The sequence below is a fragment of the Stegodyphus dumicola genome, chromosome 9 (assembly GCF_044657685.1).
Source record: "Stegodyphus dumicola isolate Sdum_Otavi_A_Nest chromosome 9, ASM4465768v1".
NCBI classification, from domain to species: domain Eukaryota; kingdom Metazoa; phylum Arthropoda; class Arachnida; order Araneae; family Eresidae; genus Stegodyphus; species Stegodyphus dumicola.
Window position 1 is genome coordinate 92,743,107 of NC_140776.1, and position 14,776 is coordinate 92,757,882.

Below are 14,776 nucleotides of genomic sequence, written 5' to 3' on the forward strand. Positions count from 1 at the left end.
CGATCTAAATTCTAATGAGTTCTTTTCTTCCTATTCCAAATTTGTAAAAAGTTCTTTTTGCGCTAAACTAAATATTTTTGAATTTATGCATACGTTTTGACAAAGGGCGATTGATTATTACGATAGAAATAAATTCAAAACTGAAAGCAAAGGAAACAGCAGATGGAAGAAAGGATAAGAAAAAGCCAATCAAGTCAAAAAAATAATGTTTTGATTTGAAAAAGGTATTGGTTGTAAGTAGTATAAAAATTGAAAAGATTTCTATTGTAACTGAAAGATTCTGAACAACTGTAATTTTCTTTCAAAAACTATTTTCATTTTGAAATGCCGCGTAGTTTGAGCTGGCATATATGTGCATTCCATTGTTATAAAAATACGATTTTTTATTTTATTTAATAATAAAATAAATTAATAATTAAATCATTAATAATAGATAAATTATAATAAAATCATTAATAATGAAATAGTACAGTTGTTTCCAATTTATCTCATCTGCATTCGTTAAATCTTCGTTAGTATCTCATCCTTATTAGGGAAAGGTAGCCTAATTTGGACCGCTATGATATACAAAGACTGATGATATCTGCGAGATTTGAGATAGGCATTTTGTTATACGTAGATGTAGAAGAGGTTAATACAATTGTGTTTGTAAACAAACGCCTCGTGGTTACATTTAGAGAAGTGTTATTCAATGTAATGAGAAGACTAAGAAGAAAATCTGTTATTTCGACATAAGTGTTAAAGCAGTTAATTCGTCTAAACGTAATTACATGTCTTATTATACCATCACAAAACTTGCTTATTTATCTACTATTTACAATTATAATTTTGCGAGGTTTTGTTAGTTTGACGTTTCTGTACAATATCAAGCCTTAAATATTCAAGTTTCCCAAGTTGGACCGAAAACAGTTACCGAAATTGAACCGGTCCAATTTCGGCAACGACAATTTTTTCATGGATAACTTGTAATTAATCCTAGAATGCTACCCTTCGAAAAACTTACGGGAATGGCAACCATTCGTCTCCGAGACGAAGTATGCGTAAGCCTGCTTAAAACTTATTTTAAAAGCAATTGCGGAAATATTTCCGCAAGAAGGAAAGTTCTTATCTGTAGTAGCCAAGGTTTAACCAAAGTATCAGTTCACCAAAGTTTAACAAAATGCAGAAACATAAAAAAGAAACTGGTGATTCATGGTTTTGTATATTATGTGAAGAAACTCAGGAAGAAGAAATGATACAATGCATGAAATGTCACGCTTGAATACATAATGTGCTGGAGTTAGTGTTGCAATTAAAATGTTCTTTTGTTGTAATCGCCGTTAAGAAAGCTGATGGTCCAATTTAGGAAACTAGTGATCCAAATAAGGAAACCGGTTTCCTAAATTAAAACGATGACACGATTTTTTAATTCATTTTTCACCGTTATAAATAATTTTTAAAATTTAATAAATGGTTCTATTTTGAAGGTACACTTAGTGAGTTTATTTTCTACTACTTAATTTTTATTGGCACTTCTTCTGTCCGTCTATATAGTGCAAAATACAAAATTGGTCCAAATTAGGCTACTCTCCATCTATGTCATATTTTAAAAATATTACTTATTTACACTGGTTTGAATATTCTGTTTGTTTTGGTCGCAATGACAAGTAATTTTCATAAAGTAGTTTTCTTTTTCTTGCAGACAAACTGAGTATTTAAAAAGTAATTCATAAAATAAAAACATTTAATAAATTTGAAGTTTCGATCCTACTTGCAAATTAACATCCAGATAGCTTTATTCTGTGGAATTCACTGAGCTTTCTGCTTAGTGAATTCCAAAGAATAAAGCTATCTGAATGTTAATTTGCAAGTAGGAAAAATTCCTTGAATTCATAATAGCAAATAACATTTTAAAAGGAACATTATCTTTAAAATTATATACTGAACAATTAAAAGTAAAATAAATTAAATTTTAAAATAATGGTATTTATGATATTAAATGGCCATTAGTCAGTGGTGTACATAAAACAAAATACAAAAACATTAATAATTAGGAATATTTACTGTCTTGTTAAACATGACAAAACATTTCGAAGAAAAATATGAACACTGAAATAGAAAATTAATTCGATATAAATTAGCAATAATTTACAAGTCCTAAACATAAAAGAAATTACCCGAAATAAAGACAATTTGAAGATCATTACCATTTTCATCAGTAGCAGGGATGGAATATTTAAACTAAAAGACTTACGTAGTATGTAAAACAAAAATATGAAGTGTGCCGGTGCTTACACATTACTGATCTGCTGTTCTGCTCTCAATAACAACGTAAGTGAAATGAAAGGCATAAGAGGAAATAAATTGCAAATTCAAAATAATGTAAAAATTTTACTATATTTTTCTGTATCAGTTACTGGTTTTGGTTTAGTTGGTTTATTCGATTATGCCAACGTACGCGAGGGCTATCTGTCTAAGAAGAGAGATGCCATTGCAAAAGACTTTTTAACAGAAACTGACTAGTAGCCCCTCAAATATGGGGAAAACCATGAAACCACCAATGCAGCCAACCCGTTCGCCCATGCAAGCCGGTAGTTCGACCTGAGTTCGATTTTAGAATCGAACCCACTTCGAACTACCAGTGATCAGCAATCGTTCAGCCTTTGGCAGGACTCCTGTTTCTATCACTGATGTGAAACTGCATGTAAATTACATTTCAAGTTCTGGAATCGAACCTAGGTCGAAGCATCAATTTTCAAAGAACGTTAGGCTTATGGTAGGACTGCTGTTTCTGGTATTGATGTGAAACCACATGCAAACTGTATTGCAAGTTCCATTTAGCTCTGCTCTTAATATTTAGATCTTCCGTATGAACTGTATTTTAATTATACTTTGAGGCTATGCACTCGTCGTTAACATTAACCATTAAGTGGAAATTAATTTCAGCAAGTAAAGGAAATGGACTAGAAGTAATGGTACAACTCTAATATACGCCCTAATTTCACCAAATGTGGCGATATGTGTTCTGCGCTGGTTTTTGGCACGATTGCGTGTTCTATGGCAACCCTGTTGACGTTGAAAAATCTTTCGCTGGAGCTCGTTGATTCGCCTCTGTGTCTGAGAAGATGGGAGGGAAAGATAAAATGGTAGTTGTTGAATTGAAGTTCGGCAAAAGGAAATATCATTGTGGCTATCCTGTTGAGGGGTAGTGGGTATTTGGAAGTGTGGAAAGAGGGTCTGGGAGATTATTTTTAATGGCAGTGCATGATAGAAGTAGGGATTTGTGATTTTATTTATTTGTGAACCATAGTATAAATTTTCTGGATAGTGTGTCTGGCTGTCATGTAAATACGATAGTGATTACGTGGCGGCATGTTAAAGGCGGTATGAAATTTATATTTCTGCTATTCGAAAACGCATTAATTCATGGTAAGTGCATTTTATTTTATCCTTGTTCTTATTTTGTAGAATGTTATGTTCATTGGTTCTTTAGTATGAATTTCTGTCGTTATTGTTGTTTTTTTAAATTGTTTGAAATTTATTTTGTTGTTTAGTGTCTAGACTGTGCAATTCGCAGATGTTTTTTAAAGTTGAAACAGAATGCTGTGTACATGGTATTATTTGAAATTTATTGTTGTTATGTTATTTTATTAAAGCGAGGAGTGCGTAGATCGTAGATTCCTTCCTTGCCTAAATTGTGCAATTCGTAGAAATTTTTTCAAGTTTAAACAGGATGCTGTGTACATGGTATTCTTTATAATTTATTGTTGTTATGTTAATTTATTAAAGCGAGGTGTGCGTAGTTTGTAGATTCGTTCGTTGCCTACATTGTGCCATTCGTAGATGTTTTTTTAAGTTAAAACATGTCGCCGTACATGTTACATCCATGTACACTGCACGTTTTAAGTTAAAACATGTAGTGTACATGGATTCTTGTCAAATATTTTTGGTTAGAAACTTTACGTTTTTTCTATCTAAATTTTTTGTTTTTCTTTCGGATTTTTAGCTAAATTGTATGTTGAAAACGTAGTTTTTGCATGTGCGAAAACCGCGTTTTTGGAGACATTTTAGGCTAAAAGTTCGAAATGTAAACAAAAAATTTAGATAGTAATATGGCAGCGTGAAGTTTCTCGCCAAAAATATTTGGCGCGAAATTTGGTGACTTGAGGGCGCATATCAGAGTAGTTCCGAAGTAATACTGGCTCTAGCCATTCTTAAAATTTTCGATTGAATAACAGATATATTATTGGCTAAACTATATATCCACAAAAACGTACAACATCACAAATAGTCTTTCCTGGACTAACTTGAAGAAATGCTTTCTCTATATAACGAAGAAATGCGTTACGTTTGAAAAAAATGTAACTAAACATTTTGAGAAATATGGGAAAAAATTTGGCCCAAAATGTCAAAAATTTAGGGAAGGAGCCTGAAAAGGTGCGAAAAAGCATAAAAAACTATCCTTTATGTCGTTGTTTCCATATACTTTCGAATTAAAGGATGATGGAATAAATATTAATGTATCGGATCCTAACTTGCACCATTTCGATTAGCTACCTAATGTTCTCAGTTGGCTATATGCTTCTATTATGTATTAATAACCAATATACAAGGAGCTAAAAGTTGTTATGGAAGCAACATTATTGAAATTTCCCTCTTTTTACCTAGAGGATGAAGTCTTTAATCAAGTCAATAATTGACTACAGAAAAAAGTAAGAGGTTAAATATTTTTGAACGACATGATTTACAAAATCTCCAAATTAGCGAAAATTTCTTTTCAGAACTTTACGATAATTACTGATTAAACTATCGCAATTATGTTTCCAAGGAAGTTGTACTTCATGGTAGGCAAGCTTCGAAAGTTTTCTTCACTAGTAACGGACATTTTTAAAGAATCATCATAGATGCCTAGGACTTCTGACTTTTAAATTGCCTTTAACTGAATCCACAATACTTGACCATATACATAACTTTTTTATATGAAAAGCATTTAAATCCCCAACGGATGATGCTTGAATATTTAAAAATGAACGTCTCATTTTTTATGATTGAAAAGCCATAATTACTTTCTGGCCAATATTTATCTATCGTAGACTGGCAATAGTGCTTAATTCTCTAGTGAGCTGAATGTAAATAGTTATCTTTCAGTTAAAGAGTAATAAATGGTAAATAAATGGGCTCTATCCTAGAAGACGCTGCACAAATGAAGACATTGTCTACTTTTTCTTAAGCTTAGACATTCCTTTTTATGACATAATACTGAAAAGCCTCTTTCTAGAAAAAGGTATAGTTATGCTATAACTTCATAATTGAAGAAAATGAAGTTATATTTTACCTGAGTTGAAATGTTAGGTTTATAATGTTCTTGCGTGAGACTTTTTTATTAGAAATATACTTTCATTGTGAATTAGCTCTCAAAAATTCATTGCTAAAATTTACCAAACTGTTGAAAATTCTGAATGAATCATTGCAAGCAGCAATCATGCGCATATGGAATCGGTGGATTCAGCAGCAACTACAACCTCCTCGTCACGCCATTCCACAGGATTTGATTTGATTTTTATTTATTTAATTACGGCAAAGCGCAGGAGGGCTATCTGCCTAAGGGAATGAATGCTTTCATGGAGAACTTTCTAAGGAAAACTGGCTTGTATACCCCTGCAGCCAGCCCGTTTGCCAGTATTCGAACCTCGGTTTCGATGGAGCGTACTGTCACATACGCAACCATATCGCAACAAATGTAGTCTCTAGCACAATAATTGGTGTCTGCACGAACAATTCAACGTCGTTTGTAGCGGTGGTCTCAAACTGAAGTTTCATGCTGCCGAATTTATGATCTGAAAACTATTGACGGGCCAGATTTTTTTGAACAATATGAAAATTTTATTAAAATAAAAATATTTTAAAAGAGTCTCAGATGTTTCTTATTAAATATTTATCAAAGATTACATAAACAAAAATAATAATATGGAAAAAAATATATTCATTTTTTTCTTTATTTCCTATTTATCTAATGTTCTAATATATATTTAATTAATAACTAAAGAATATGCTTTAATTTAAACTTCATGCAAACAAACTATGAAAATTTGCTCGATTTTGAGAAAAAGTTTACCAAACCGAGAAGGGCCCTCTGTGAATATTTTGAGTTGAATAAAAGGGTAATGTAACCTTTTTTTTTTTTTTTTTTTTTTTTTTTGACTTATTTTTGAACCGTTAGAACCAAGCGATTAGTCGCTAAACTTTCTTAAGGATTCTTGCTGCTGAAGATCACAAATTTAGCTAGAACATTATAAATTGCTGAAAACGTACATATCTCAAAATATCCTGATCAAATATCTTTCAAATTTCAAATTAAACGAATTCATGTTCATCAATAACTTTAGTGGGAAATTCTATATATTTCTAGAAATCCGTAAGTCATATTCTTTCAGAATACACAATTTTTGCACTGAAATTAATATTAATTAAAGTTTGATTTTCCTGACTATAAAGTTTCTTTCTTCTCTTATATTTACTTTTTCAAATCTTGGAATAAAGGTGAAGCAGCCTGCGATCTTATATAAAGCTACTTTTTATATTGCTATAAAATTAATTTCTCAGCAAATCAGAAAATTAATACCACGATGGCTTCAATATAACCTTATAACCCTAAGTAATTCATTGTATTCGGTATTATAAATCAATATCAATATTTTAACTGTTAGTTCAGTAAATATCTCATATTCCTCTAAAGAACTTTCTTATTGTTTCCGTAGCAGTATTTCCACTAATGGTATTTCAGCTTAATTCATTATGAAAAGGCTATATTGTATTCTTTCCATTTTTCATATTATTTAGGCTGATATTAATTAAATTTTAAATATATTTGAAATTAATTAAATTTTTTGTCCCTTCTTTTAATAAGAAACTTCCCTCCAGTTCAATTAATAAAAATGTCGTCTTATACTATGAATGAAATTTCTAGTTTTTCTGAAAATTTAATATATATTCTGCATTATTAAAACGAATTTCCTTTCAGACTCTTGTTAGAGGTACTTTTCTCATATTATTACGAACATTGCGAAAGATATTTTTCTATATTGTTAAAAATATTTGCCTTTATTTTAATATATGCGTAACTATAATACATACTAAACGATTTTTCAATTATTCAGTAACTAGAATTGCCTTTTCCTATCATTAGAATTTTCGTTTAATTTCTTACAAAAAGTGCATTATCAATTATTTTAGGAAAATGTTTCGTTGCTTTATTAATAGAAATATGTTTCACACCGCAGTGAATTTTCTTGTAGTGCATTACTAGGAATACTAACCGGTTACCAGAATTCTTAAGCTCTGTGTTATTTCGAACTGATATTATTATTATATTAGTTCCCTTAAGGGTATTTTATTCATTCTATTACATTTTATAGAATTATTATTTTCCCTTCTATGAAAAATTCAACTATCAATGTGAAACGTATTTCCTTTTATTTCATTATTAGTGAAATGGCTTTCTCTGAGGAAAGATAAATTACCACGTAACTCAGATGACTTTTACTTTAATTAGATATTATTAAGCATATGTATAATTATATATTACTATTTTACAGAAGTTATTGAGAATGTAACCATAATCGAGTTTAAGAATACTATTTTGCTTCATACTGCGCAAATATTTAGTTAGGAGCTCAAGACCATTAAATGATTCTGGTGATTAAAGAAGAATGATCTTAGTTAAGAGAAAAGGAATATGCAGTCTGTACATTTTTAAAAATAAGTGCAATACTTTAAAATGGTATGACTTACATTTATTTATCTTTCAAATAATAGAACGTCCTACATATATTTAACTAGGAATTACATATATTTTCAGGTACAGTCTAAATTGTAGGAATAATTCTATGCCTATGCTTATCAAGCAAAATACACAATTTACATCACTCAGATATCGAAAGAGAAGAGGGATCAACTTATTTATTTATTACTTAAAGAATAAAAATAGTCACAGTTCCCTTTGATAGGAAGCGCCCAATTCTCTCGCGTTCGTATCAGCATCCTTCAAAGGTGAAGGACGAAAATCATGAGTTGCAGATTGGTTTGTGGCGTGAAGATATTTCGTGCATTGGACGGCTTCCTTGCCAACAGTTTAAAATTACCACGATGATCGTCACCCATTCAATTGCTTAAATCACGCGTAGCGTGCATTCGACGGAGAGAAGACCAAACGGGTATCCATCTTGCTTTGACAGCTCACTGTAAAATCCTGGGACAAATGATGCTCTAGTGACATGTCATCACACAGATAAAACTTTAAACATTTTACCACAATTTCATGTCGAGCATTTTTGGGCGGGCGGATCCAAGGTTTCCCACCCCTCTTTTCCCTCCTACCAAGCCACTCGAGAGGACTTTCGCTTCTCCAGTATTTTAAGTACGCCATGCCACATAGATATTATACACTTACAGATATACATCTGCTCTCTTAGGAATTCGAATCAGGGACCATCGGTAAAGCAGCCAGCATGGGTAGCCACTGTACTGATCAGGACGGCGGAAATTTATAAAAATTTTAAGAAAAAGCATCATTCCCTTATTACAGGAGAGGCAAATACTACATAACATAACATGCGCCTCCACACTGATCCTCTTGGCATGTGCTGCTATTGACATTTGGTTACGACCATAACTTCAGTCGCTCTTTCCAGCACTAATTACCACAAGTATCTCTAGCCCTCACGTCTTTCATAGCTATACATCTTGTCTAACCCTTACATCTGGTATGGATATATATCCCGTCTAGCTCTTATAATCTTCTATGACTATACATCTCACTTTGATTATGGAGCTACTTGAATCTCATAGTGTGAAGCGTTAGACCGTCGTCATTGCCCATACTGAAAGAAGTTATTCATTGCTATGCGACAGAAATTTCAGCTGAAAGCCTCTTCGATGATGTGCAGAATGTCGTGTCATGTCTGACGACCATTCTTATAAATGAAGACAGTCACACTGAATATTTTGTAACTCTCATTACGCTAGGTAAGGTGCTGAGCCACAATGTTTAACAGTTTATCAAATAAAAGAGTAGATTGGACACCTAGAAAGAGATGTAATATTATTGTGTTACGAGAAAGTGGTCTTTCCTATGCTGAAATTGCAAGACAGGTGGGTGGTTCAGTGACTACATCTGGAGTCCGAAAGTTTTGTTTACGATATTAGAAGACAAATTCAATAAAAAAACAAAGAAGGAAAAGGCCAAAAAAGGTGCACCCCATCTATTGATGACAGAAGAATAAAAGGACTATGTCTCCAAGATAGAAAAATGTCATCAGCGGCCATCAGAAGTGATCTGAATGATGCTGGGGTTTCTGTCAGTTCAAGAATAATCAGGAGAAGATTAACAGATGTTGGACTGAAAGGTAGAATTCCACGAAAAAACCCTTATCTTTATTTTCAGCAACGGAAAACAAAAGACTACAGTGGGCAAAGGAACACATTAATTGGACAGATGATCAGTGGTCACAAGTTATATGGAGTGATGAAACTAAGATATCGTTATTCGGTAGTGATGGGCGAAAATATGTAAGACGTAGAATAGGAGAAGAGCTACATCCTGACTGCATTCAAGCAACTGTGAAGAACACAGTTAGTGTTATGATTTGGTCATGCATGTCAGCAGATGGTATTGGTCGCCTTCATGTCGTCGATGGGACACTGAATGCCGGAAATTACATTGACACTATTCTAGAACTAAAACTTCTACCTTCCATCAGAGATCTCTTTCCTAACAATGCTTCGTTTATTTTTCAGCAAGATTCTGCTCCTTGCCACACGGTCAAAATATCGAAAGAGTGGTTTCGTACAAAGAGCATATTAAATTGTTGTCCTGGCCAGGAAACAGTCCTGACCTCAATCCTATCGAAAATTTGTGGCACCGTTTGAAAACTCTTGTCCGAATGAGGCGCCCATCAAATAAAAGGGAACTAATTGAGGCTATAATTGTTTCCTGGCATCACGTAATAACGAAAGAAGAGCTTAAAACTCTTGTCAGCTCAATGAAATGTCGATGTGAAGCTGTAATCAAAAATAAAGGGTACCCTAATAAGTACTGATAACTCACTGCAATCATCACTATTTAATGTATATCGATAACTATTATCGTTTAACTTTCTTTGTATTTCTAATAATTGAATTTTGTGTTTTGTATTGAATTCAGTAATACATTCTCTTTAAAATGATATATACAAGTTTGCATTTTGTGAAACGTAACGTTTTCTATCAGCATACAAAGTTCAAAAACATAAAAATTTTCAAAAAAGTCCACAATTTTGGTAACCACTGTATATTAGGATAATATTTCAATCAGTTGTGCATGCGCTAGTACCTTCTACGGTACCCATCCCGTATAGTGTTTGGTGATACTGAATGCCGTGCCGATGATCCTGGGCTTGAATCCCGTAGGCATGGATTTTTTTAAACGTATAATGTCTGTAGGGTACTATGCACTCAAAATATGAGAAAAATATAAGATCTTACTCTTTTTGCTATCATACAAAGTATCTAGATCTCAAAGTTAAGCAAGGCAACTTCTCGCGCAGACATGAAAAGTAACACAACAGGTAACTGGTGCACAGAGCACTTTTTATTAAGAACAACTCTTTAACAGAAAGGCAAAAACTTCGTGCTCACAAAAAAAAAAAAAAAAAAAAAAAAAAAAAAAAAAAACACTACTTGCGGTGTTAACAATAAATTCGAAAAGTGAGAAGTGCTAGACTTTACAATATAATTTTACCTAACGGGCTGACTCAGTAAACTACACAGGTGATAGATTAAATCAATGACCAAAAAGCGTAGCCGCAGCTAAGTTTACAAACTAGAAGGACAGAATAGTAAATGTGTGCTCTCTAATCTATTTGTTTCACCCGCTTAATTTGCATCCTGGCAAGGAAATGCGAGGAGAAACATAGAATTCGGAAAAAATACCAAAATCAGAATAAGTGGTTAGTAAACTAAAGCCAGCCCTACAAAAATATAAAGGGAGCCGTAAGTCTCTGGAGATATTGGTGGAAGGGGAGGAGGAGTAGCAGACTCTCGGACAGCTCTCCGGGGTGTTCTTTTTCAAAATTAGGGACGAAGCCTAACAATTAGCTAGGGTCAGTAATACATTAATCACCTGAGATACTGCAGAGGTGATCACCTAATTTCTACCTGTACTAGTACTGCTTTCTACTGGACACTTGTAAAATACGCTTTCAATTCATTCAGTTTCGCATAAATTCATGTCCAAATGGAAGATTAATTTATTTTTTTGGTTTCTCTTTAAGATACCCGAAGCCTGGAACTTCACATATTCTGACACCTCACTTCATATAATTTGTAAATTAGGCTTCTGGGATACCTAAAACCCCCTTCAATTTCAGTGCATTCACCTACTAAAGCTGTTGTATAAAAACATTCCTTTTTGCTGCCAGTAGAAAAATGTTTCCCTTTATGTTCCGGAATATGTGGGATAACTAATTTACACCAATCCTTGTTTAGTAACAGATCCGTAATATATGGGCATATAATTTTATTGTGTCTGCATTTTGTGCCAATTGTGAAATTTTTGTAAATCTCTTTCAATGGTTTCCAAATACAAGTCTTCCTTACCATTCCTATTAAACGTCTCACATTCTGTTAATAGCCAACCTAAAATTAAATCTAATTCGACCAAATTAAATAATATTCGACGAATTTCTGATAAAATTAAGGATCAACTAAATATCTGTAAAAATATAAAACTTAATGCACAAGATATAACGATATTATTGGGCCTTTAACTAATGTACTGTTTTTTTTTTTTTTTTTTTGTTTTTTTGTTTTTGTTTTGTTTTTGTTTTTTTTTTAGTTATTAGAAGGCCAAGAATTTACTTCAGCAGAACAGGAAGACACCTTCTTGGAATTAAGAGAGCAACCCTTTCTTCAGTAATCAAATACTGCAGCTATTTCTGAAGAGATGGAACATTTTCAAAAACAGTAAGTTCAAACATTTATTGAAACATCTTTCTAGAACAATCCCCAGATTCCTATTCCATTCCTTCTGCTAAGAATATTCCTCCAAAACAGTTTACAAAGAATCTGTGAGGTTCATTAAATTTACATGACAGTTAATTTAGATTTGGAATCATTACTGTCACTTCTCTCTTTCCGTTTTCGAGCTAGAATTAAAATTATTTCGCGTGTGTTGAAAGGGACGTTTTGATATTGTTAAATTAGAGTGCTTTCTGCTCTTGAAGTTCACGTTACTAGCTTTGCTGTTATAGATAAGATTTTCTGTCTTCAGTGTTGCATTACTAGTTGGCGATGGATAAATTCACACTGGTGAATTCTGAGCCAACTTCGCGAATAAATTGCTCTGTGTAGCCTTTGGTAATTCAATATTACCAAATTCGCCGTAACTGCTGGCGGATTTATAAGCACAAGGTAAGCCTTCTCTTCATCAATTTGATTTTAAAAAAGGGTCTTTTACATCTTTCTCAAGTTTCTGTACTTGCATTTGGACTTAACTTTATGTCTGTCAAAGATTTGGTCGCAGTTTACAGCATTGAAAGATTTTAAACCTTATAAATCAAATACAAAATCAAATTCTATTTTTAAAACCTAAAGATTCCGAGTGAATATTCGAACAAATAACGAAATCAAGTAAGTTCGGCTCTTAATCTACAAAATCTGGATATTCATCTCAATAATATTCGAACTTCTAAGTCTAAAGAGCTTTTAATCAATGTCGAAAAGAAAACAATCTTGACGCATTTACACAACTCAATTGCTGAAAACTCAAAACTGCAAGCTTTAGTGAATGTTCTCACATCAAATGCCAAACGAACTAAACTAATAGTGTTTAATGCAGCCTCTTCAGCTGCTGCTGAAGATATCAGATCGTCTTTTCTGAGAATCGCGTCAAATAATAATCTTAAAGTATCTTCGTGTTTTCCAATATACCTATCTGAAAACACAAATAATAATAAATTAGTCTTTGATTCTTTATGGTGGCCAACAATTTTACAATTTCTGCGTTCCTTTAACTGACCTCAAAATACGTCATTTAATCGGGATGATTTCAGAAACAAGAAAAATATGGTTCTTTACATCACTAAAATTCTGAGTTAATCAAATCGAAGAATGTTTCCAGTGGCCTTGAATGAGTGCAGACCTCTGGCGTATCCGTTTTAACAGCATCATTGCCTAATCATGGCCAAACTACCTCAAACAAGTTTGCTTCCGTTTGATTTTGTCCCAAGTGATCGTACCAGATTTATTTGAAAAGCTAATGGTAATGTAACACTTCAGATATTTAGCCAACATTGAAATATTTTAAAACTGCAACTCGCGCATATAATAAGTCTCTGCACAGTATGTATAGTCTGTCTACATATAGTAAGTCGAATCTTAATAAACCATTAACCAAGACAAAACATCTCCAAAACCTTAGCTCTAAAAATTAATAATCAAATCATCAAGTCTGTGAATAAAGTCAAATAGCATAGGTTAATAAATGACGACAAATATTTTTCTTCTGACATTCCTCACCTAGAAAATATTAAGCGTACAACATCAACAACCAATTGTCTGAACATATACATGGGTATAACTGAGACTTAAATTCTCAAATAACGCGAATTCTTCTTTGAAAACGTTAAATCAAAATTAGTTAATTTCGAGCCAGAATTTGGGCACAAGCAATGACAGCGAAGAAGATTAAATGTTTAAATTCAAATCAAAGATCTTTCACCTTTTGCATAATTCAAGCATATGACCAGACTTCAAATATAGTCCTTTATGCTTCATCTAGTAATCTTTCACTATCAATCAATGCATATGCACCTGTGTGAAAGTACTTCAACGTGACCAAGCTGCAGAATTTAAGAACTAAATCTTCTACCATCGAAATATGAAAAGAAAAAGAAAAGTAATGCCGCTTTTATTCCTCCAGCACTTCGGTTCAATAAAACAAAATTCTTGTCTAACCAAATTCAAATGTCTAACCAAAATTCAAGTAGTTCATCTCCAACTCCATACACTAGTGGAAGAAACATTGAAGAAAACGTTTGTTCATCAGTCTATTTTCAATTTGCCCCTTTCAAATAGAACGGCTATCTCCAAAATAATAATAATGTTTTCCATGCCGAATTGTCAGCATTATGCCAGATTGTCAACAATCGCTGCTTAAAAGCAGAGATTGAAATAGCCAGCCTCAAAATTCTCAATGAATTCGCCATAAAAATCTTACTCCCACACAGCTACTCTAGTGATTAATGATGTCTTCTTCTCTTTCCAATTCTCTTACTGCCTTTATTCCAAACTAAAAACTTGAAATTTCATAGATCAAAGGACAAAGTGGCCATTTGCTAATGAGCAGGCATAACAATTTACCGAAGAAACAGCTCTTAAATACGATGGTACTGAAATGATGTGTGTGCAGGCAAGCCTCCACATTTATTCAACATCAAGTGTGTTCACTGCGACCGCTGAATTGACGGCTACAAACGATTTCTCCTCCTTCTGCTGTTGGGCTCCGAAGGTGTAGGACGGCCTTCTGGCTGTCCTCACCCCGGTTGACGCGTGTGCCATTTTTGTTCTTTTCCGTTCCTTTTTTTGACTGCCATTTTCCGTTGCTGGATGTAGAGTCATTGTATTCCTTCTAGTAAAGAAATTGGAACTGAAGATACAACTAAAACGATCTATATACCTAACAACTGCTGATAACTGATAATGTTCTACAATTTAAAAAATCTTCGAAAAGACTTCATGTGCACGTGCTAGAACTTTTCGG

The 14,776-nt window shown here is 33.1% G+C and overlaps 1 long non-coding RNA gene across 3 annotated transcripts in view; it reads left to right on the forward strand.

The window, feature by feature from the left end:
• LOC118188549 (uncharacterized) overlaps positions 1 to 14,776 on the forward strand; it is a 169,397-nt gene that overhangs the window by 133,113 nt on the left and 21,508 nt on the right. For all 3 annotated transcript variants that reach the window (XR_015043216.1, XR_004758126.2, XR_015043215.1), the window contains one exon: positions 11,852 to 11,979. This is a non-coding gene — a long non-coding RNA (uncharacterized LOC118188549). The remainder of the gene's footprint in view (positions 1 to 11,851; positions 11,980 to 14,776) is intronic.